Genomic DNA, 22452 nt, shown 5'->3' on the forward strand with positions numbered 1-22452 from the left:
CGTTCTGCTGCCATGCCTCCTGTTCGCCTACCGGGAAGTACCCCAGAAGTCCCTGGGGTTCAGCCCCTTTGAACTATTATATGGACACCCTGTGCGAGGCCCCCTCAGCCTGGTCAAAGAAGGCTGGGAGCTGGCCACCTCCGGTGCTCCGCCAGACGTTTTCCGATACCTCTTGACTCTCCGCAACCAGACTCGGAAGTTCCGGGAACTGGCCGAAACCAACCTAAAAGCCAGTCAAGAAGAGATGAAGCGCTGGTATGATGAAAACGCCTCGTCCATTGAATTCGAGCCGGGCCAGCAGGTCTGGGTCATGTCCCCAGTCGATCCCGGCGCCCTCCAGGACAAATGGACGGGGCCCTTCAATGTGGTGGAGCGCAAGAGCCCCGTCACCTACCTAGTGGACATGGAGTCCCCCTGAAACCCCCTCCGGGTCTTACACGCCAACCGGCTCAAGCCCCACTTTGTCCGCACCGAACTGAGCCTATTGTTGGCTACCGATGAACTAGCAGAGGACGACTCCGAGCCTCTACCAGACCTCCTGGGCACCTCCGAGAAAGATGGCTCTGTCGAGGGGGTCTCCCTCTCTCCCACGCTGACACCCCAACAGTGCCAGGACTGCCAGAAACTGCTGGGCCAATTTGCAAACTTATTCTCCCTCACCCCCGGGGTCACACAGTGGTGTGTTCACGACGTTGACACCGGGGACAGCCCGCCCGTGCGGCACTGAGCCTACAGAGTCACTGACCGAGTCCGGGCCTGCATCCAAACCGAAGTTTCGAAAATGCTAGCCCTAGGGGTAGTCGAACCCCAGACAGTCCATGGGCCAGTCCCGTCGTCCTGGTCCCTAAGGCCGCCGCCCCCGGGGTACCCCCGGAGCTGCGGTTCTGTGTCGACTACCGGGGACTGAATGCCGTCACCAGGACCGACGCCCATCCCATTCCCCGAGCGGACGAACTTATCGATCGCCTGGGAGCCGCCAGGTACCTCAGCACCTTCGACCTCACGGCCGGGTACTGGCAAATCGGCCTCACGACAGGAGCCCAAGAATGATCCGCTTTCTCAACCCCGGATGGCCACTACCATTTCAAAGTGATGCCCTTCGGCATGAAAAACGCCCCGGCCACCTTTCAGAGACTTGTGAATAGGGTGCTGGCGGGGCTAGAAGAGTTCAGTGCCGCCTACCTGGACGACATTGCAGTATACAGCCGTCAGTGGGATGAGCACCTGTCCCACCTCTGGAAGGTCCTGACGGCCCTCCAACGGGCCGGACTAACAATAAAAGCCAGCAAGTGCCAGATCGGTCAAGGGTCCGTGACCTATCTGGGACACCAAGTGGGGAGCGGCCAAGTGGCTCCTGTACAACCCAAGATCGACACCATCCAGGCCTGGGAGCCCCCCGTCACCCAGACCGCCGTCCGGGCCTTTCTGGGGCTCACTGGATACTATCGGCGGGTTATAAAAGACTATGGGAGCATTGTGGGGCCCCTCACAGAACTAACCTCCAAGAGACTACCCCCGAAGGTGCACTGGACCCCCGAGTGCCAAATAGCCTTTGAAACACTAAAAACTGCCATGTGCACTGCCCCGGTGCTCCAGGCCCCCGATTACAGCCGAGAGTTCATCGTCCAAACTGACGCCTCGGAACACGGCATTGGGGCCGTCCTCTCCCAAATGAACTCGGACGGAATCGACCTTCCGGTGGCCTTCATCAGCCGGCGCCTGCTGGCCCGAGAACAACGATGGAGCACCATCGAGAGGGAAGCCTTCGCCGTCGTGTGGGCCCTCAAGAAACTCCGGCCCTACCTCTTCGGCACCCACTTCCGGGTACAGACCGACCATCAGCCCCTGCGGTGGTTGATGCAGATGCGGGGCGAGAACCCGAAGTTGCTACGCTGGTCCATCTCCCTCCAAGGGATGAACTTCACCGTGGAGCATCGCCCTGGCAACGACCATGCCAACGCTGACGGCCTCTCCAGATTCTTCTGCCTTGGCGAGGAGAATCCCCAAGAAGATGGGTGACTCTCCCCTGCCTTCAGCTGGAGGGGACGTGTGTTGGACCCGGCCTCGTGGCGTGGTCCTACCCCTCCCGCATGGCGAGCCTTGGACGACATCGGCCCTCCATCCAGCCCGGGTCGGCCCAGGGCACCCCTCTGCACGACCTACAGCCCACCAGATCCGCCACCCGGCGGCCCACAACCACCGACACGGCACCCTCGGGCCGCCCCAGCATTGCCGGTCCGGTGCCATCACGGACCCACATTCCAGGCCCGACGCCATCTTGGGCCTATCACGTCACAGACACGTGGTCCCGGCCCAGCCGCGGCCACGGCCCCAGCGAGCCCGCCATCGAGGCACCAAGAACCTCCAGGTGGTAGAGTGGCCACTCAACCAGAGACAAGGAGAGGGGAGTTTCGATGGCTCTCCAACCATCCCCGGACGGCTGGTATCGATCGCCCTCCGGCCTCCCTGGGCGCTGGCTCCACCCTCCTGCTGGGTGTTTGGACACCATCATCCCGGCCCCTCTGACCCCCAGGCGAGAGGGTCCGGACATCAAAGGACTCCAGACCTATATCTGGGCCAGCCCCGGAGTAGGACGGGAGTTGTATCCCGGAGTCGAGAGCCCTGCTGACGCTGACGACTGACCCTGAGACGAACTCACCTTGCTGCACTATCTTGAGACCTGCTGGCGCTGCCGCGGTCCACATCCACTGAACCATCTTGAGACCTGCTGGCGCTGCCGCGGTCCACATCCACTGAACCATCTTGAGACCTGCTGGCGCTGCCGCGGTCCACACTCGCTGAACCATCTTGGAACCTGCTGGCGCTGCCGCGGTCCACCTTCACTGAACCATCTCGAGACCTGCTGGCGCTGCCGCGGTCCACACTCGCTGAACCATCTTGGAACCTGCTGGCGCTGCCGGGGTCCACACTCGCTGAACCATCTTGGAACCTGCTGGCGCTGCCGCGGTCCACCTTCGCTGAACCATCTCGAGACCTGCTGGCGCCGCCGCGGTCCACACTCGCTGAACCATCTTGAGACCCGCTGGCGCTGCCGCGGCCCAACCTTCCGGAACCCCCCAGCTCGAGGATTGAGAGCTGTGCGCAGGGTCTCCTTGCAACCAACCATCTATAAGACTGTCCCGCTACCTTACCCCGTTGTCACGAGACTTTCCAGATCTCCGGATCTGCTGTATATATTGAAACAATACTTATTGCCAGATAAAGCTTGAAAACTCTACCTACGTGTGGTGTACTTTTGTAGTGGTGTGGTTACTCTGCTGTACGATTCTGAGAGAGGGCCCTCACGCCGAAGGCCCCTCACCCTCGCTCGGTCCCTTCTCTGAAGGAGGGGTAGACCTAGGGGTGGTCAGTCAGACACCTTCTGCTGCCCCCGGGTTCGCCTTTCTAACAATCTGGGTTTAATCCATAGTCATTCTTTAGCTCACTCCACCACCCCAGTTCAGACATGGCCATATGCAAATCAGTTTGACCCTTTGCCTCATGGGAACAGTCCAGCCCGAAATGCAAAGCTATGTCTTCCCTGGACCGGAAACAAGCATCCTGGGACCGGTTTTGGGTTCATATCCCTCATCAGCCAGGCTATCTTGAATCCAGTGGCAGAGTGAGCAAGGGACCAATGTCCGGGCATACCCTGCCAACTTAGGGCGAACAAAGCGATTCCAAAGGGGATGATGGACGGAGCGTTTGAGCAAATCAAACACTCACAACCAGTCAACTGATCTGGGTTTAATCCATCATCATTCTTTAGCTCACTCCACCACCCCAGTTTAGATATGTGCATTTTCAAATCAGTCTGACCCTGTGCCTCATGGGAACCGTCCAGCCCGAACTGCCAAGCCATGTCTTCCCTGGACCGGAAACAAGCATCCTGGGACCGGTTTTGGGTTCATAACCCTTATCAGCCAACCTATATTGAATCGAGTGAGCAATGGACCCACGTCTGGCCATAATCTGCCAACTTAGCGCGAACAAAGCGATACCAAAGGGGATGATGGACGGAGCGTTTGAGCAAATTAAACACTCACCCCCAGTCAACTGAGCTGGGTTTAATCCATCATCATTCTTTAGCTCACTCCACCACCCCAGTTCAGACATGGCTATATGCAAATCTTTCTGACGCTTTGCCACATGGGAACAGTCCTACGCCGAACTGCCAAGCCATGTCTTCCCTGGATCGGAAACAAGCATCCTGGGACCAGTTTCAGGTTCATACCCCTCATCAGCCAGGCTACATTGAATCAAGTGGCAAAGTGAGCAAGGGATCCACGTCTGGGCATACCCTGCCAACTAAGGGTGAACAAAGAGCGCGACGCAGTGGGCAGAGAGTCTCACTCGAGGTGTCTCGGGCATTGTTGTGCAGCCTCCGCTGCAGCCGTGAGGGGAACGGCAGATCTCCCGACTTCCTGGCCGTGAGGGGAACGGCCCAATGCCAGCTACAGTTCCCAGGGGGCACTGCATACCGGCTCCTGCGTCACCGCCCCGGGGGGCGCGATAAGACCGCAGCGGCCCTCCCGCAGCGCGGGACGCGCGCGGGCATGCCCGGGTGAAGCACGGGCCAAGGGCAGGCCCGTCTGAGCCCGTCAGCGACAGGAAGAGGCAGGGCAGGGCCAGCCGCCTGAGCGGCTGTACTTTCCCCTGCGTCGCTGTCAATTGAAGGGGTAAGAATTTCTCTAATTCATATGCCCACAATAACTTGATGACTTTCATCCAAAAGCTACGAACATTTGATGTCTCTTCACCCACATGGACTATAGGCGGCGCCACTGTTCAAGCACCACCTTGGAGGGAAGGTTTTGTTGCAAACGAATTGCGTGCCGAACAGGTCAACACCTTTGTATAACTGTGTAGGCAGGTGGTTTATACGTTGAGTTTGAGCCCTATATGAACCCCCAAGGCTGTTTAGTCACATCTGGGTAGTGGGGAAACAAGGCACTTCTTGCTAAAGAGCGCTAACGATACCTGCTGGGAAAATGGGAAAAAGGGTAGCTGTTAGCAAAAACAAAACAACATGTGAGCCCCCAACCACTGCAATAGATAAAATGCTCCAGAGGACAATTGGGGTGGTGTCTATAGAAATAGAGCGCACAGAACGGAGGCTATCCCTTTCTCTGGATATTTGCATACAAGAACCTGAGGCGACTCCGTCACCAACCACCACTCAAACATTGCAGCATAGTTCATTGTCACTCCCCCCCCTCTGGTTATTCCCCTATCTTGACAACTGGGGCCCAAGATAGGCAAACACAAAGTTGGTTGCCTTCACTGCGGGTTGCTCAAACCAGGAAGCAACCACAAAGGGCCAGTACGCTCACTAATACTTCAAATAAGGGGAAACGTAAAGCAGCACCTGGTGCAGGGCCAAAAAACAATGTGCGATTAACCAGGTTGATACACTGGGATTATACAAACCTGAACAATTAAAGGGCAAAACTCAAACAGATAATCCAGTTGCAGAACATTCAACGTGGGTAGACAATCTGATGGCTGACCTTTTAACTAAATTAAGAGCTACCATCCAAGAGGAAATAGCACCTTTAACAGCCCGTCTAGATAGAATGGAGAGACCTTGGGAGGGCTTAAGAGATTTAGCACAAACTGACCCTGTGACTAGGAACATAGGGGGAGGGTCTGATATTGGAAGTCAAGACGCTACCCAGTGCTCAACTCATACACAAGGTGGGGGGTGCACACAATTGAGATACCCACAACTAGTGGTTTATAAAGGGAAGCGAGCACTAAAACTACAATAGTCACTTAAGAGCCTAGTCATAGGAGGAGGACAATGGAAGCAAGTGGAGGGGGTAAGGCTAAGACCTTGAGCAGGGAGGCTACTAGTAAACAAGCTGCTCTACCGTCCCAGGTTTTCGCTAGTAAGATTAAGGTGACTTCTCTCCCCAGTATAAATCTTCCCCTAGCCTGTGCCCCTTATGTCGCTATAATGGCAGGCATCCCTTTAATTGCACATAACTCTAGGGAAACTCAGCTTGACCTTAGGAACAAATGTACATTGTGGCTCGCAAGGTTCAGGCACTTTGACTATGCCCGGGTGGGGGAGATAATCATGGTTCGCAGAGTAGGTTGGTTGGGTGATGCCCGAAAAACTGAAGCAGGGGAGTGTGTTGTTATTAACTTCAACAACCCTAATACTGCAAGCAGACTGCTATCCACCCCCAATGCAGGTCATCACACAGCCACAGGAATAAACCTTCGCTCGTTGGAATACTTTTACCCCCAACCAAACTCTGACCAAAGAGGCAGTGTATTTCCGCCACTCCTCCCCGCGGGCCCAGGTCCCCTTATGGAAGGAAGGTGGAGCAACCGTTGCAGGCGCTCTCTGTATAATATTGCAGTAAGCAATAGATATGAAAATCTAGAGGAGGTTGACTGACTAGGGGTGGGTCATCTCATTGGCGATACTCGAGAGATACAGCAACCCGATCGATCCATTGAAGAAGGCTGCACTGAGAGCGGTGTGAATGGAGTTAGAGGTCTGGTATTGGACCACTGGCATAGCACACAAGCAGTGGGTAGCCACCCGCATGAGGAGGCTGTTTATCTCTCTCCTGATACCCATTTGGGTTGTATTGATAGGGGTGAACCTAGTGTAGTACTTGTAAGGCCTAATAGGGTCAATCAGGTAGTATATCCCTCCCCCCATTCTTTCTCCAGGGAGGCACCAACAGGTGCAGGATCGAGAAGGAGCGAGCTAGGAATTCTTTCATGGAATTTAGCAGGGCTGAAAAATAAATGACCATGTCTGGACTGGCGGTCTTTTGTGGACAACCAAGACATTTGCCTATTCCAAGAAACCTGGGCCTGCAAAGAACATCATAGGGTAGGATTTGCCCCATTTAACATCTTGGCCACAAAGGGCGGGAGAGGGAGCCCGTCTGTTGGACTTACGATATGGGTGGGTCCCCTTTAGCCATACAAATTCACTCTTTTACGCATTCCCACTCACAGAGGGCATGGAATGGGAGGACTAAGTCTGACCTTCCTGGTAAATTTACATTCAATTGCGAGGGTCACCCCTTGTTAATTGATTGTATTATGGTGGAAACAAGAACCTGGGAGAAAGTCCAAGTTTTCTATGTACAACAGAGGCAGGACAACGATCATAATGCTCTGATTGTAACATTGAAGCTGGTGAATCTGGGCGTACCTGCCATCTGCTCAAACACGGAGACTAGCACCGGGGATCTAGTAACCACTAATAACCGAAGGAAAGTTAGATGGAATCGGTTCCAGCAATCTCCCCCCAAACTGGAAAAAGTGTACCAGCTTGCAGTACCTATAATAGACAGAATGAGAGAGTTGGGACAGGTGGAGACATTCGTACAGGACAGTGACAATGCTAAAATTATCCAGGAGGAGCTAGCTGAAAAGCTGTAAGATTTATTCTACCCGGACACATCTAAGAGGGAAATAGATCGACCTTTAAATGCTCCTCATATAATAGCAAATGCCGCAAAGCAAAACAAGAGCTTGTAAATGTGGTGAAAGTCAAAGATAGGCCAAATATTAAGTTAGCCAGAATAAAGCATAGGAAAACCTTGCACCAGGAAAAGAAAGACTGGGAAACAGAAAGGTGGGAGGACTTGGGGATTTCCCTAAAGGTTAATGATTTCAAACTGTTCTTGAGGTTAGTTAGCTCTGGCGAGGAGGGGGGACGTGCAGCTATAGAGCCTAACATAGCTCCCAAAGTATGGGAGTCACACTTTGGGTCCCTGTATGATTGTGAGGCGGAAGGTCCCCCAAGCCCAGAAATCTCGAGTAACATCTTGGAGCACTGTCAGGAGGGAGGTGGGGATATTTCGCTGATGGAGTTTCAAAATGCTTTAACTAGCTTACTCCCCAATAAAGCCCTGGGTCTTGACAAACTCCCAGGGGATCTCTTCCGGGAAGAGCCCATTGTTTGGGTCCCATATCTCTGTGCCTTATTTAACACAATTTTGAATGGTATGAGTCCCCCAGATACTTGGAAGGGTGCGGATATTGTACCCATACTTAAAAAGGGTTGCCCTTTTCTACCCACCAACTACAGACCCATCAGTCTAATCGATAACACCCAAAAGCTAATGGGCAGGGTCTTATTGATCTGCATACAGGGGTGGATGGAGGAGCAGGGAATTTTGATCCGCTACCAGGCCAGCTTCAGATCCAGTATGTCCACCGAGGACCAGATATTCAGATTACAGCTACTTTTCTGGAAAACGGTGAAGTTAGAGGGTGGCAGCCTCTATCTCATATTTGTTGATCTGAAGTCCGACTTCGATATTGTGCCTAGAAAGAAGTTGTGGGAGGTGCTTGGTGAGCTCGGGATTACACCATACCTTCTTAATGTGCTGGTGAGGCTACACACAGAAAAGTATGTACAAGTTAGATGCGGTAAATAGGGGGAACTTTCCTTGCACTTGCCGCTACAGTATTCTGTCTCTACATCAACAGGCTTATTGCTTTTTTAAACAATATAATAGTTACTGATGCACCAAAACTGGCCACTGGGAAAATACCCGTGTTGATGTTCGTGGACAATACTTTGTTATTGTCCAAGTCACCCCTAGGCATTCAACGCATCCTGGAGTGGTTTGCACAGTTCTGTAATATAAGAGGTTTGGAGATAAATTTATCTAAGACCAAATTTATAGTCTTCAACCCTCCAAAGAGCACGCGCCCGAACCCCTATCTCAATGGCATCCTCCTTGACAAAGTAAGGACATTTGATTATCTGGGCATAACATTGTCAGAGCAATGTGGGTGGGGCCCTCAGATGACTAAAGCACGGCTTAGGCTCACCAGGCAGCAGGGGGATAATGCAAATGCTCAGAACATCTGCTTTCAAGCCAGCAGCCCCTGTGGTGGAGATATACATGGCTCAAGCAAGAGGGGCCACATTATATGGGTCGGAGCTTTGGAGGCATAGTTCCACTATGGACCTTGTGAAGCTAGAAAATAACTTCATGAGACAGCTCATAGGTCTACCACGCAGCACCCCATTGGTTCCCCTCCGCATGGACTTAGGTATGAGGCCAATCGATCAAGACATTGCTCTCAGGCCCTTGACATTTTGCCAGAGGATATGGGTAACTCCTGAGCAGAATGCGTTTAAAGAAGAGCTGAAGGAGCTCCTCCCTAGACTAAACCCTAGTAAAACGCCATGGTTGGCCCATATTAGAAGCCTTTCGAATAGGCTTGGGAGACCGGAGCTTTGGTTATCTCCTGAGCTATCCTGTCCCACAATATCCAGGCAATCTAACCTGCTGTCTCTACAGGAGAGAGCTAAAGAGGGCAGGTTGACAAGGGAATTTTTACAAGTAAAGGAGGTGTACATGAAGGAACCCTTTATGGATGCAATCCAGCCACCTATGGCGAGGAAACTGTACGCGCAATTTAGATGGGGGGATTTACCTTTGGCAGAGTACACTAGTTCATGGGCTCTGGAGAACTTGAGTGTATGCCCAAGTTGTAAACTAACGGCTGAAACTGATCTGCATGTGCTGTTTTTCTGCCCGGCATATTTGCTACCCCGCAAACGCTGGTTAACCCAATTATGTAAAAATGTAGGGTTTACCCGTTGTGCCAAGGCTTTTAGAGTTTTGAAATATGATACTGATCCTCCAATGGTATTTACGGTATCTTGGTTTTTAAATGCTGTGTGATATCTCAGGAGAGGACTTTTAAAGCATTTATTGGGGAGGATTAATTGGAGGCACCCCTTCTCTGTTCTTAAAGTGTATTTTAATGATTGTCCGGCTCTTTTTTTTAGAAAACTGAACTTGGTAGTATGTGTTTTTAACCGTGCACACATTATGAAAATGTAATTGCTGTATAAATTGCTTATATATTTGGGAATTGTCCGTTATGCACTTTTATGGTCTGAACGGCCGAAATAAAGTTTTTACAAACAAACAATACAATCCTGCCAACAACATAGACACCCTTGCCACATGGTGCAAGGGTTCTTGCTTGGTGCAAGGCTGTGGAAACAGCGCCAGTGCAGGGGAAAGGAAAAGAATGCACTGTATTGGATAAATATAATGCATTCCTACCCTTTCACTTTGAGGTAGGGCAGTGCTGCAAGGTGACTTGCTCTGCTGCCTTACGCCAAATCCCCATAAATGAGGCCCTGCATTTTCTGGAAACCTGCAGTCGGGCATCCCTGTTGAAACTTGGTCTTTAGTGTGAAAGAAAGTAATGCAACTCAAAAAAGATTAAAGAATACCTACTTCTAATATGCTATTTAATGTCAAGAGCTCATAACAATACAATTGCAAGGTAAGTGTTATTCAAACATTTTATTAATGATTTACAAGACATAAAAAACTTATTTTGTTTATTAACATTGTCAGATCGGTACACAGATGTGTGTAGAAACATCAACAATCTAACTGCACATACATCCCACCATTCATATCCTCAGACATTCATCTCACCCAATCACCACAACAAAAAGATAATACAATAATTATAATAAAAGTTAGGTACATATTTGACATTTTCTGGAATTTGTGTAATGCTATTGTAATGAACAACCATGAATAACTAAACACACAAAGAACATCTTTTAAATGACTATATAGTTGCAGTGGCTCAAATCAATTGCTCTTTACATAGGGTTAATTGGAGGGCTCTCAGCAACATCTGTGAATGAGCAAACGAACCAGGCACCCGAGCACGTGCTTATCCACCATTCAAGATTATAAATTGATCAAAGATGAGATGCACACTGCATGCATTTGAAGCTACAATGCAATCTATTGCTGCAGAAATCATAGCCTAGATTCAAACTTTTGATTTGGCAAGAATGTTCTATCATCACAAATTTCCTTGGTTCTAGAACTATGGGGCATATTACTAAGGGCCATTATCGCGGCAATAGTTTTATCGCCTTATTACCAAGCTGTCGCTAACACCAGTTAGCGACAGCTTGTAGGCGATAGCGGGCATTTAGGGGCCCACTTTGCATGTCAGCGATAATTATCGCTAATGACGTGCAAAGTGGGCGTGCCAAAATGTCAGCGGCTGAAAACAGTCGCTGCAATCGCTAACGCCTATGATCTACACAGGGGTAGTTTTGGAAATATTCGCGCTATGCGCGAATATCTCCAAAAGCTAACACCTGCCCTTACCAGTTCTTAGCCATGTTATCCAATGAGAGGTGGATAACATGGCTAAGAGCATTGTCAAGGTAATGCCTGAATATCGCTGTATTTACAGCGATATTCACGCATTTCGCCTGTTTTTATCGCTCCTGAGATAAACCTTGCTAATAGCAAGGTATCTCAGCGATAAAAACAGGTGAAGGGCGGCGATAGAAATGTTCCCGGTAAGCCAACACAGCGATAATTATCGCTAGTTGTTGGTAATATGCCCCTTTATTCTGCCAACCAGTGCTTGAGATGCCCCAGTTTAAGATCACAATTTGCATGGCTTTTTGCTCCATGCTTAGCCTATCGAGTAGAGGAGAGGACACCTCAAAGGAATATCCTCTGATAAATTCTGTCAACTGGTAAGGAGCCTCAACACACCCTGAAAATCATGATCTCTGCTGTGGGTTATGCCTGCCAGGGCAAGATGTGAAGGAAGGGTCAGTAACGAGTTTTGAACAAGGGGCATCCAGCATTAACTAATTCTTTGTGCACACAGAAAGATACATTGCTCAAAAGGCATTTGACGGGTAGACAATTCTGATTTCCTTTCATAAAAAGCCAAACACCGTTCCTTTGTTTTACACTTTTAGCAAATAACCTGTTATAATTGTCCAGCAATGCAGTATAGTCCCCATCTAGCGCAATATATGGATATTTACCCCTTACAGCATTCTCAGCATCCAAAATCACACATATCAAACCTGCCCTTTCAGCGTAATTGTCATCACTTGTTGATTTGTCCCAAGCCTACGTTCTCAATTTAATTCATTCCGGTGTTGACATTCAAGAATGTCGACACTTCTTTTTGTCAAATAAGCTTTTTCCACTATTTTTAAACTAGATTTTGGTGTCATAATACACTATTATTTGAATCAAAGATCCCCATATGCTCCTGCAGATAGAATATTGACCTTAACAAAAGACTATCAGAACATGAAGGGTAACCTCATCAATGTTAAGACAGATTTATTGGCCACTTTGTTTAATGTCACTGTCACATTCCTGGAGCAGGGAGAAATGTGACAGAGAAAACGGATGAAGCCTCAAGGGCAGACCGCTTTATAAAATTGGCACTTTCCTGATTGTCTTCCCCTCAGCATAAGGATACAGGCATAGGTAGACTTTCAGTGGGGAGAGCCAGTTGTGTTGATTGTTAGAGCTCCACTCCCCACATGAGCCATGCTATTTAAATCCCCAGACACAGCACTTTCATGCATGTCAGGCTAATAGAAGTTACACCACAAGAGCAATAAGCAATCAGGTAATCCTGAATGCTGGTGACTGCCTTTAGCCTCACTCCAATCCAAGAATGCAGCTCAGGCTCACTACAGGGAGCTCCTTCTATGGTCATAGCACAGTGGATGACATTGGCTCTACTTTTATGATGCTGTCGCCCCACAAATTTAGGGCCAGATGTATGACCATTTTTTATGGTCGCAACCAGAAAAACTGTGCCCCATGTGCAACCCTATTTTGCAAGTCGGTAACCTATTATCGACTCGCAAAATAGGATTTGCAGCTCGCAACTGCGGCCGCAAAACGCTGGCAGTTTACCACCCATTTCAAATGGGCGGTAACCCTTTCGTAAACGGGAAGGGGTGCCCAGGGGACCCCTTTCCCCTACTGACTGGCATTGAAAATATTTTTTAAGAGCAGGCAGTGGTCCCATAAACCACTGCCTAATCTTAAAAAAATGAAACTATAAAATGATTTTTTTCTTTTTTATATGAGTCCCATTTTCCTTTAAGGAAAACGGGCTGCATTTAAAAAAAATTGCTTTATTTAAAAAGCAGTCACAGACATGGTGTTCTGCTGACCCCAGCAGACCACCATCCTTGGGATAGCTAGCCATTTCTAATGTGGTCGCAAATTCCACCTGCCTCATGAATATTAATGAGGGAAGCGATTTGCGGCTCCATTAGGAATCGCAAACAGGGTCTGAGACACAGTTGTACATTCCTATTTGCAAGTCCCAAATTGTGAGTCACAAAACAACACAATTTGTGACTCGCAAATTGGTAGGGTCGTACATCTAGGCCATTAGATCAGTACTAATGAGACTGTCTCCTTTATTGTTTATGGAACCGAGCATATCTTAGGTGGTGGAGTGGAAGTACTCTAACCAGGGCAGTCATTATTAATTATTCTGGAAGGATAAATACTCCCTCCCCCTTGTCAATCTCAGATCAACTGAATGCGTTATCACAGGGTTGTCTGACACAACAGTACTCACATGCTAGGCCTGTGCCAGTTGATGGCCTCTGTGTCTCTTCTCTCCCTTATTTTCTATCCTGGAGTAAGCCACCAAGTGTTCCCGGCCACTCCAACTCGCTCCACCACATCAGGAAGGCTAGAAATACATTCAGCAGACTGTCACCTCCTCCTTTTCCAGAGGCTCAACTGCACCACTTCCATCTCTCAAAAGAGCCGTTGAGAGGTTTAATTTCATCAAATAGGTTGATCACTACAGTTAACACCTGGTCTTCTACAGGTGACGGCTATCTTCATGAGTCGATCAACTCCTAGCACCAGGAAATATATCTGTACTGGAATATAAATGTTACACAGGCCGTTAGTGTGTCTGACAGCTAGATATTGCATTTTAACACTTAAGCTCTTCCTTATATCCTATATCATGAGCAGCATCTGGCGAAGAGAGCATACATCAGGAGGAGGCTCTGAAGAGGACTACACCTGAAAATGAAGATGCATGCAGTGCAGTGCGCGCTACGAAATTCGTTTTATTAATTAAATTGTTTACTTACCTGTAATTATCCATATGCCGGTTTTTAGCCCTCTCCAACCTGCCCCTCCCCCTCCCCGCCTCCCTGCCCCACCGTAACTCCCTCCACGGCCCGCGGCTGAAGCACACATAGAAAGTGGTAAAAACAAGAAGAAATAAGGATATATCTCCTCCTTATGCCTACCCTGGGAAGGTGTTGCATTTTGGTGCAATCCTAGGTGTTCCAGTAATTGCAATGCTGAGAATGTGTCAAAATCCATCGGTTTTGCGTGAGTACACTCATGCACCACCTATGGAACGACTTCATGGGGCAAGCAACATGGTGCACCGGCAAACCTTGCTAAATATGGCCCTAAAGGTTTTTCATCAAGATGGCAAGCAGAGATACAGAGTGAGGGCAATTTACTATTTGTATCATGTGGCCATAGTAGCTGCAAGAATTATCACATCCAGCTGAATTGCATTCTAGCATTATTTTCAGCAGATAATCTTAATGTACCTGGTGGAAGCAAAACATATTGTGCAAATTCCCAAGTCAGCTTTCTGATTTTTAACTTTCCTTTCAATTTTAAGTTTCTTTCCATAGAAGTAATGCTATTTTAGGGCATTTTAGGGCTCACTAGCACAAGACATATTTCCTATGCACAAGAGCCAATGACAGTCATCGTGGATATCTTTCAGTTGGTGTTTGGACAAAGTCTTGGAGAAAAAATTTAATTGTGATACCAAAATACTCTGTCAAGAATTTCGGGATGTCAAAAATATCATTGACAGGAACATCAAAGGTAAAAATATTCTTATGAGTGTTGCTTTTCATATTGTTATAAAAACTAGTGATTTAGAAAATATTTTAGTATCTACAAACGTTTGTGTTATTTTGTATGTCCTTTATTGTAGTGTGTTTTATTATACAAGTTTATGGAAAAAAAATTAATTCCTTTTTTAATACTATAATAGATCAATAATTAAATTGATGACATTTGTATTTTTGGTTGCATTAATATATAAAAAGAATGAATTTGGTATTTAATTTTAGCAGTGGGATATTAGGTTTTTAAGGGATAACGGTGCAGAGATTTTTAAAACGATGATATTATAAATTGAATGTAATACAAATGATGTTATTGATATGCAAATTAATATTGTACAATGTATATATTAATTTTGATCCAATAGTAATTTTATGAATAATAATATCTAATTCATTTAAATATACACTAATCATAATACAAACAAATAGTAATGTTATTGTAAATAATAACATAATTAATTATATTAAAAATATTAAAACATATATTTAAAATTTACACTTAAAAAAGTAAATGATATTTAAAAGTGTCTGCATTAAAATATTCACATTTTTCATTTTTATTTAGATGCATATAATTAAAATAGTTTTAATTTGTTATGTTGAAAGTTATGTCATTCTAATTTATTTTTAAATTAATGTTTAAAAAGTTGGTGTTTTCTGTTTTTTTTTGTTTCATGATTGTTAATTTTAGACTGTGATTTTATTTAATATTTTATGTTTCAAAGTTTAGGAATGGTAGTTAACAATGAAAAAATTACATTCATTATTAATAATGTTAAAAAAAGATTTGATCTTTGAATGTCTAATTATGAATATATAGGTTTGTAGTTTTAGTTAGAGAGTTGTTAAAGTACATTTTAATTTATTTTATATATCCTAAATTGTGTGTGAGTTTGGAATAATGATTATCTATGTAAAATTCTTAGAAAGTAGTATCTTGCATAAAATGGTTTATATTGGAGTGGAAATTGTAACTTTTGACCGTTTAGTATCCAGCACATTCCAAATTCACATAGATTGAAGAAGAAATAGCAAATGTCACTTCTTTAGTGTCGGACACCTTCTCTAAATGGACTAAATTGGAATGGGAAAAGTAAATGTAACCCCGTTTAGTCTCCAACACCTTCCCCAAATTGGTATTGATTGGATTTGGAATATTAAATGTCCCCTCTTTAGAGTAAAACACTTTCCCTAAATTGGTATAGATTCAAGTGAGAATAGTCAACGTTGTCCCTTAGTGTCCAACATTTTTCCAAAATAGTTTTAAATTGCAGTGGGAATAGTTGAATGTCACCCCTTTAGTGTCCAATACCTTCCACAAATTGGAATAGATTGGAGTGGAAATGATAAATATCACCGCTTTAGGGTTGTAGAGCAATTGTTGTTGATTCGCTCCCCGCGAATTGAATCTTATCTCTCTTTTTATTTTAACCAAGCAAAAATGTTTGATTTGATTAGGTTCAGGATGGGTATTGCTCATTTGTTGTTTTCGTATCCACACGATGTATACTGTGATGGCAAACTAGACCTGTGTCAATGTAACTCAACTTCTGTAGAGAGCACTTAGCATTTTATGTTTTTTTGTACATTGTATCTTAATCCGAGACGCACCTTTATTAAAACCATTATTAAGATTTTCAAATATTAGAAAGTGTAAACCTGCATTATGCCATCTATTTCTTTTAAACAAGATTTCACCTGTCCTATGGTTTATAATTGTATCCCCTCTGCAGTTCGACTTCGTAATATTGTTGGAAAATGAACTCTCAGGAATAATTTTGGTTGGCTGAAATTTTATTATGTTTATCATTGTTAAATAATGTTTTTTATTTGTTCTTTCATGGCTGGTATTTAAGCCGAATAAAGATCTTCTGACTGACTGACACCCCTTTAGTGTCCGACAACATCCCCAAATTGTTTTCGATTGGAGTGGGACAAGTAAATGTCACACCTTTAGTGCCCAACAGTTTCCCCAAATTGTTTTAGATTGGAGTGGGAATAATAAATGTCACTCCTTTAGTCTCCAGCAAGTTCCCAAAATGAGTCTAAACTGGAGTGAGTGGGAATAGTAAATGTTACTCTTGGTGTCCAAACACCTTCCCCAAAATGGTATAAATTGGAGTAGGTATAGCAAATGTCACCTCTTTAGTGTCCAACTATTTCCCCAAATTCTTTTAGACTGAAGTGGGAATTGTAAATGTCACCCCTTTAGTGTCCAACACTTTGTTAAAAATGACTTATGTTCAAGTGTGATTATTTTATTTTATAATTGTAGTGTGAAATCCTTTGTTATAGTTGTATTTGTGTGTAGTAGAAATAGTTTGTGATATTTAATTAGCATTATTAGTGTTTAGCAACATAATATAAAATAGTTGTATGTTAGAATAAATATTATTAACTTTTTTGTAAATGTATTTCTTTTTTTAAAGTTTATATGCATTTCAAAATAAAAATAACCATTTACATATAGATAAATAAATGAAGTGTTTACATTTTTTTTATTATTGCATACAAATTATAAATCACATTTAGATTGTATTGTATGTTGCACATTTTTTGCTTTTTTTCCCATTGTTTACCTTCCTTTAAATGGTCCTCAATTGTTTTATATCCATGTTTCCACATAATTTTAACATATGTTTTTAATATATAATAAACAATGGTTAATATTTAATGTATACTTAATATTTTTTTGAATTTTTGTATAACATATTTGACATATTTTTTAACAATATTTAATGCACATGTTTACCAATTTTTCATTGTTTCACATACATTTCTATGGCGAGATAGTCTTTTTTCAGTTTAATTAGCTACCATTTTGTTCCCAGCTACCTTCTATTTTGCAATCTATGTGTGCGATTTTTAGTTTAGGTCATGGTAAGGTGTGTTCGTCAGAATAGGTACGTCATTTTTAAAAGTTTTGTTTGCAGGTTTTGAGAGTAGGGGGCGTAGGGGGGAGGTATAGTAGATAGTTATAGTGCTGTTTGTGAATGTAATTGTATTAATAGTATTTAGTGTGCGGTTTGGGGTTTTCGTACACTGTTTAACTAATGTTTAATTATGTTATGTTATATCAGGATGTGTAAGGTGTTTTATGATGATTAAGGGCCCAATATCAAGTTTGCCGTTGCAGCGACGAGTCAGCCCCACTGCTGCACCGCCAAACCCCAAGGTGAGTCTGCCGACAAGATTATGTGTTTTCTCATGTCTGGGAGCTTTTTTGTGGCATTACCATGGCTGTGTGTTTAAAACCAAGCACTGCAATAGGAATGTCAAAAAAAGCTCCTGCACGGCATTGACTCGAAAGTCCATGCCGTACAGGAACTGATGTGTATGCACATCGGGGGGCTCATCTTTTGCCCCACTGTCTGCATCCACACAGCGTGAGGCACAAGGGGGCCCTGTCAGCCCCCTTTTGTTTCCTCTCTGCCAGAGGAGGAACCCCCATGTACACCCTGGTGGAGAGGAAACACATAATATGCTTGGAGGGAAAATGGCGGTCCGTTAAGCATATTGCAGCCTCAGGACCGCAGCGCCTCCTCCAGGGAATTGCCGTTCCATGGCAGAGGCAGTCCCATGGTGGTCCCACCGCCCGAGTCATAATTGGGAGGTTGGGAGGCTGCCACTACCGCACCCACATGAGTCAGGCTGTCCACGAACCACCAGACTCATGATCAGGCCCTAAGTGTAATGTGTATGTTTTTTAGGGAATCTAATGTGTTTGCGGATGTTTTTTTTGTTTACTTTACCTGTTTTTGTAAATGAATGTGTCCTATGGTCACTGAGACTTACTGTATTTTGTATTTTAGAAAATCACTTTGATTTATAAAAAAATATTTGTAACTTTGATTTTTTGGGGGGTTTCCAGGAGCTTTTCTTGTCTAAAAACACTTTTTCAGGTGTTTTTATTGTTTCTATGTGCATTGGATTTCTCTGAGGGATGTCTATATGATTTGTTATATTTTTGCTTTTTTTTTTACTACATGGATACAGATGAAGATCTGCAGCTACTGAACAGTACATTATATTTCTTTGACTTTTTGGGTTGTGGGAAATGGTATATTTTATTTTTCAGTGTAATTATTATAGGATTCTTATTTGGAAATGTAGGATTTATGTGTTCTATTCATTTGACATGATGGCTTGAGTTTGTTCTTTGAGATTCTTGGTTTTTCAGGTGTACTATTTCATGTAAATGATGCATATATTATTTTATATTTTCAATAATATTTCATATTTGAGTTTTAGTTAATGTTTGGACTGATGTAATAATATATCATGTTTATTATGTATATAGAAATTATTTGTCATCTTGGTTTAGATGTTGTGATTTTTTGGGGGACTTTTGCAGGATACAATTTATCTTGCCATATTCTTTTGGCTGTTTTTTTATAAGTAATCTACTCCTTTGTTGTTTATTAATATTTCACCTTTACATTGCAGCATGCCGTACATTCTTTTGGCTTGTTTGCTAAGGTTAGGTGCAATTTGGTTAAAAGATTGCACCATTCAGGGTTGTTGGTAGCTTAGCTCCTTTTGTAATGCTTCTTTAAATGTGTAGGTTGGGTTCTGCCTAATGTGAATTGGAAGGCATTGTGGCATCCTTCTACTGTGTTGTTTCTATTGGCTTCCTGTGCCAGAGGGCTGTCATGGACAGTCCATCATGCTATTGGGAACCCGGGTTGGTATCTGTGTCTGGAGCAATGTAATCTGTCAACCTAAGTGTCTTTAAAATAATCCATTAAGGGGCTTAGTTTGTTGGCAGAAAATGCATGTAGTGGATAGCTACCTCTGCAACAGGGACATATGCTAGTGCTATCATCTTCTTCTTTTTCAAAGGTGAATTGGCTGGGGGTATTTACGATGGCGGGCGGACTCAGTCTGCCCTCCATCATGGTGGTGATCGTGACCACTCGCCATGCATACGCCGGTCCCGCACACCCAATTAGAATGCGATCGCAACCATGGTGGTCGCATTTTTCGATTTAACATTGCGGCGGCTGCTGCTGAACGCAGCACCCGCCACGATGTTAAAAATGCATGTCGTGCATTTCACTGTACTACGTGACAGGCATCACACAGTGCCTGCCATTTGGCACAGTAAAATGTAGGGGTACCATTGGTACCCCCAGTGCACAAACACAACCCCCAAACACAAAGGGAGCCCACATCAGGGCCCCAAACCAATTCCCACCTGCCTTTCAATTGCGGTTTACCTGCCACAGAAAGGCTGGCTGAAGCCAGCATCCTAATTTGGCGGACAGTGCCTGGTAGGCACCGCCACTGTTTCATATAACAGGGAGGTTTCCTCATTAAGGGCTTAATTCTGATATCGGTCGGATGAGCTTCTGACTGACATGATAGTGGAATGGAACCTTCTGACCATCGGTCAGCGTTTCCACCCACTGTATTTGGATGCAAACACCCTATGGACAGTCGAAAACGTCCATTTTACATTTGCAGCTGTGTGGCAGACAATAAAGGCCTGCAGCACAAGCTACAATTGTTAAATTGATTTTTGTAAACATCCCTGCACCATGTGGAAAGCACCATGTGGGGTCTTCCACATAGTGCAGGGATGTTGAGGCCCCATAGCAGAGGGCCAAGGGGGAAGGAGGCCCAGCTAGGTGTCCCCAAAGTCACTTTCCACCTGCCTCTTCATGGCAGGTGGGCGGCTATGAAAAGGCAGGTGGAAAGTGACATCATAGTCCAGACGGCGGAGCCAGGGCAGGCTCCACCGTCATTATGGGATTATCATTCTGCCCGCCAACCGGATGGGCTCTGTGAACCCGTCGAAAGCAGAGCGGACTCCTCTCATAGATTTCTCTCCGGCTGCATGTATTGTAATACAGCAGTCAGATGGATACCACTGATGTCTGGCGGAAAGACTCAGACTAACTGTATGATGGCTTTCTGCCCCACATTTTAATCATATGTGCGGTTTTTAGGGGAATGAGGGGTGTTTGTGGTTTTTTTAGTTCATGCAATGACATGCTTTAAAGTGGGTATAGGTGGCAGATGGCTTGTGATGTGCTTTGGGTCTTAAGGGAATATTTCTTTTAGTTTTTTTGTTGTGGACTCTAGGTAGCTAGTGCATGCCTCGTATATCCTGCAATACCCCCCTTTCTTCTATTTGTGTCACATTTGGGGGGTGGTTGTATACCCTTACATTCATTACAACATCATCTTTCATAGTAGCACTCCCATAGTATGCATTAGAATAATATTTGGTATATTTTCAATTTACATTTTCTGTTGACGCACTTCCTTGTTTGTAGGTTTAATCCATATGATTTAGTAATTGCTTTCCCTTTTGGGATGTTATATCTTTGGATTGTTGTGCCAATGTATCTCGAAGTAGTGTAATACTATAAATAAATACAATTGTTTAACTTTTATATATTTGTTATTTACAGATACATTCGTGTACCTACTTCTATTTGTTATACTTTCATGTATGTTCTTTTAAGATGTTTCACACTGTTTTGTAACATTTCCATTGGGGGTGTTATATTGTGGAGCAGGTAATTCCTTTTCTGTTGGAAGAAAAAAAAGCCTCAGTTGTTTTCTAAATGTTTTTTTCTTGGTAGTTTGTAGAGGTTGAGGTAATTTTGTTTATTTTTGCTCACTATTGGGGTGAGTTTATATTTTTAAATAATTTTTGTATGTTTTGTCATAGCTTTTTGCTGATGAGTGACAGGTGTTTTTTTCTGGCGGCTTTTCATTTTTTGAAGTTGTAATGTTTTTTTAATGTAGTACATGTAAAGTATAAAAAAGTGATTGATGGAATGCTTGAATTGATCTCAGTCACTTGTAATTACTCGGGCTACATCCCAGTCCACAGTAATTTTGTACACCATGTCACCTCAGTTTGGAAAACGCTATATGCAAATCAGTCTCAAACCTGCTCCAATCACATCAGTCTTGCCTGAATTTACAAGCCAGGTCCTCCTTGAACTGGAGCATAAGCAACCCAGGACCAGTGTTGCACTAGTTATGGGCTCATCAGACAGGTACAGCTTGATTCCAGTAACACAGTGTGCAAGGGACCTATGTCTGGGTATACCTGCCCCACTTCGGTCGACACATTAAAGTAACACAAAAGCGATGGATGGAATGCTTGTACTAATCTCAGCCACTGGTAATTCATCACGCTGCATCCCAATCCATCGTTATTTTGCACACTATGTCACCTCAGTTTGGATCCACCTATATGTAAATATGTCATGACCCTGCTCCAATCACAACAGTCCAGCCTGACATACCAAGCCTGGTGTTCCTTGACACAAGCACCCCAGGTCCGGTTTTATCCAAGTTATGGGTCATCAGCCGGGTACAGCTTGATTCCCATGACAGAGTATGCACAGGACCCACATCTGGACACCCCGTCCCACTTTGGGTGACACATTAACCCCTTCAGCGCGCATGACAAAGCCAGCTCGTCATAGGCGTTACCTGCGCTACGCGCATGACGAGCTGGCTTTGTCACGTAACGCGGGTTTTTAAAAAAATCCAGCGTGCAGCGGGAAAACCCGCTAGCGCGCATGCGGGTGAAGAATACAAAATAGTAATGGATGCAATTCTTGAATTAAGTTCTGCCTCTTGAAATTATATCGGCTGTATCCAAATCAATAGTTATTGTGCATACTATGAAACTGCAGTTTGGACCCAGCCATATGCAAATCAGTCTGGACTCTGCTCAAATCGGTACAGTCCAGCCCGAA

The sequence above is a fragment of the Lissotriton helveticus genome, chromosome 8, assembly GCF_964261635.1.
Source record: "Lissotriton helveticus chromosome 8, aLisHel1.1, whole genome shotgun sequence".
In the NCBI taxonomy this organism is placed as follows: Eukaryota; Metazoa; Chordata; class Amphibia; order Caudata; family Salamandridae; genus Lissotriton; species Lissotriton helveticus.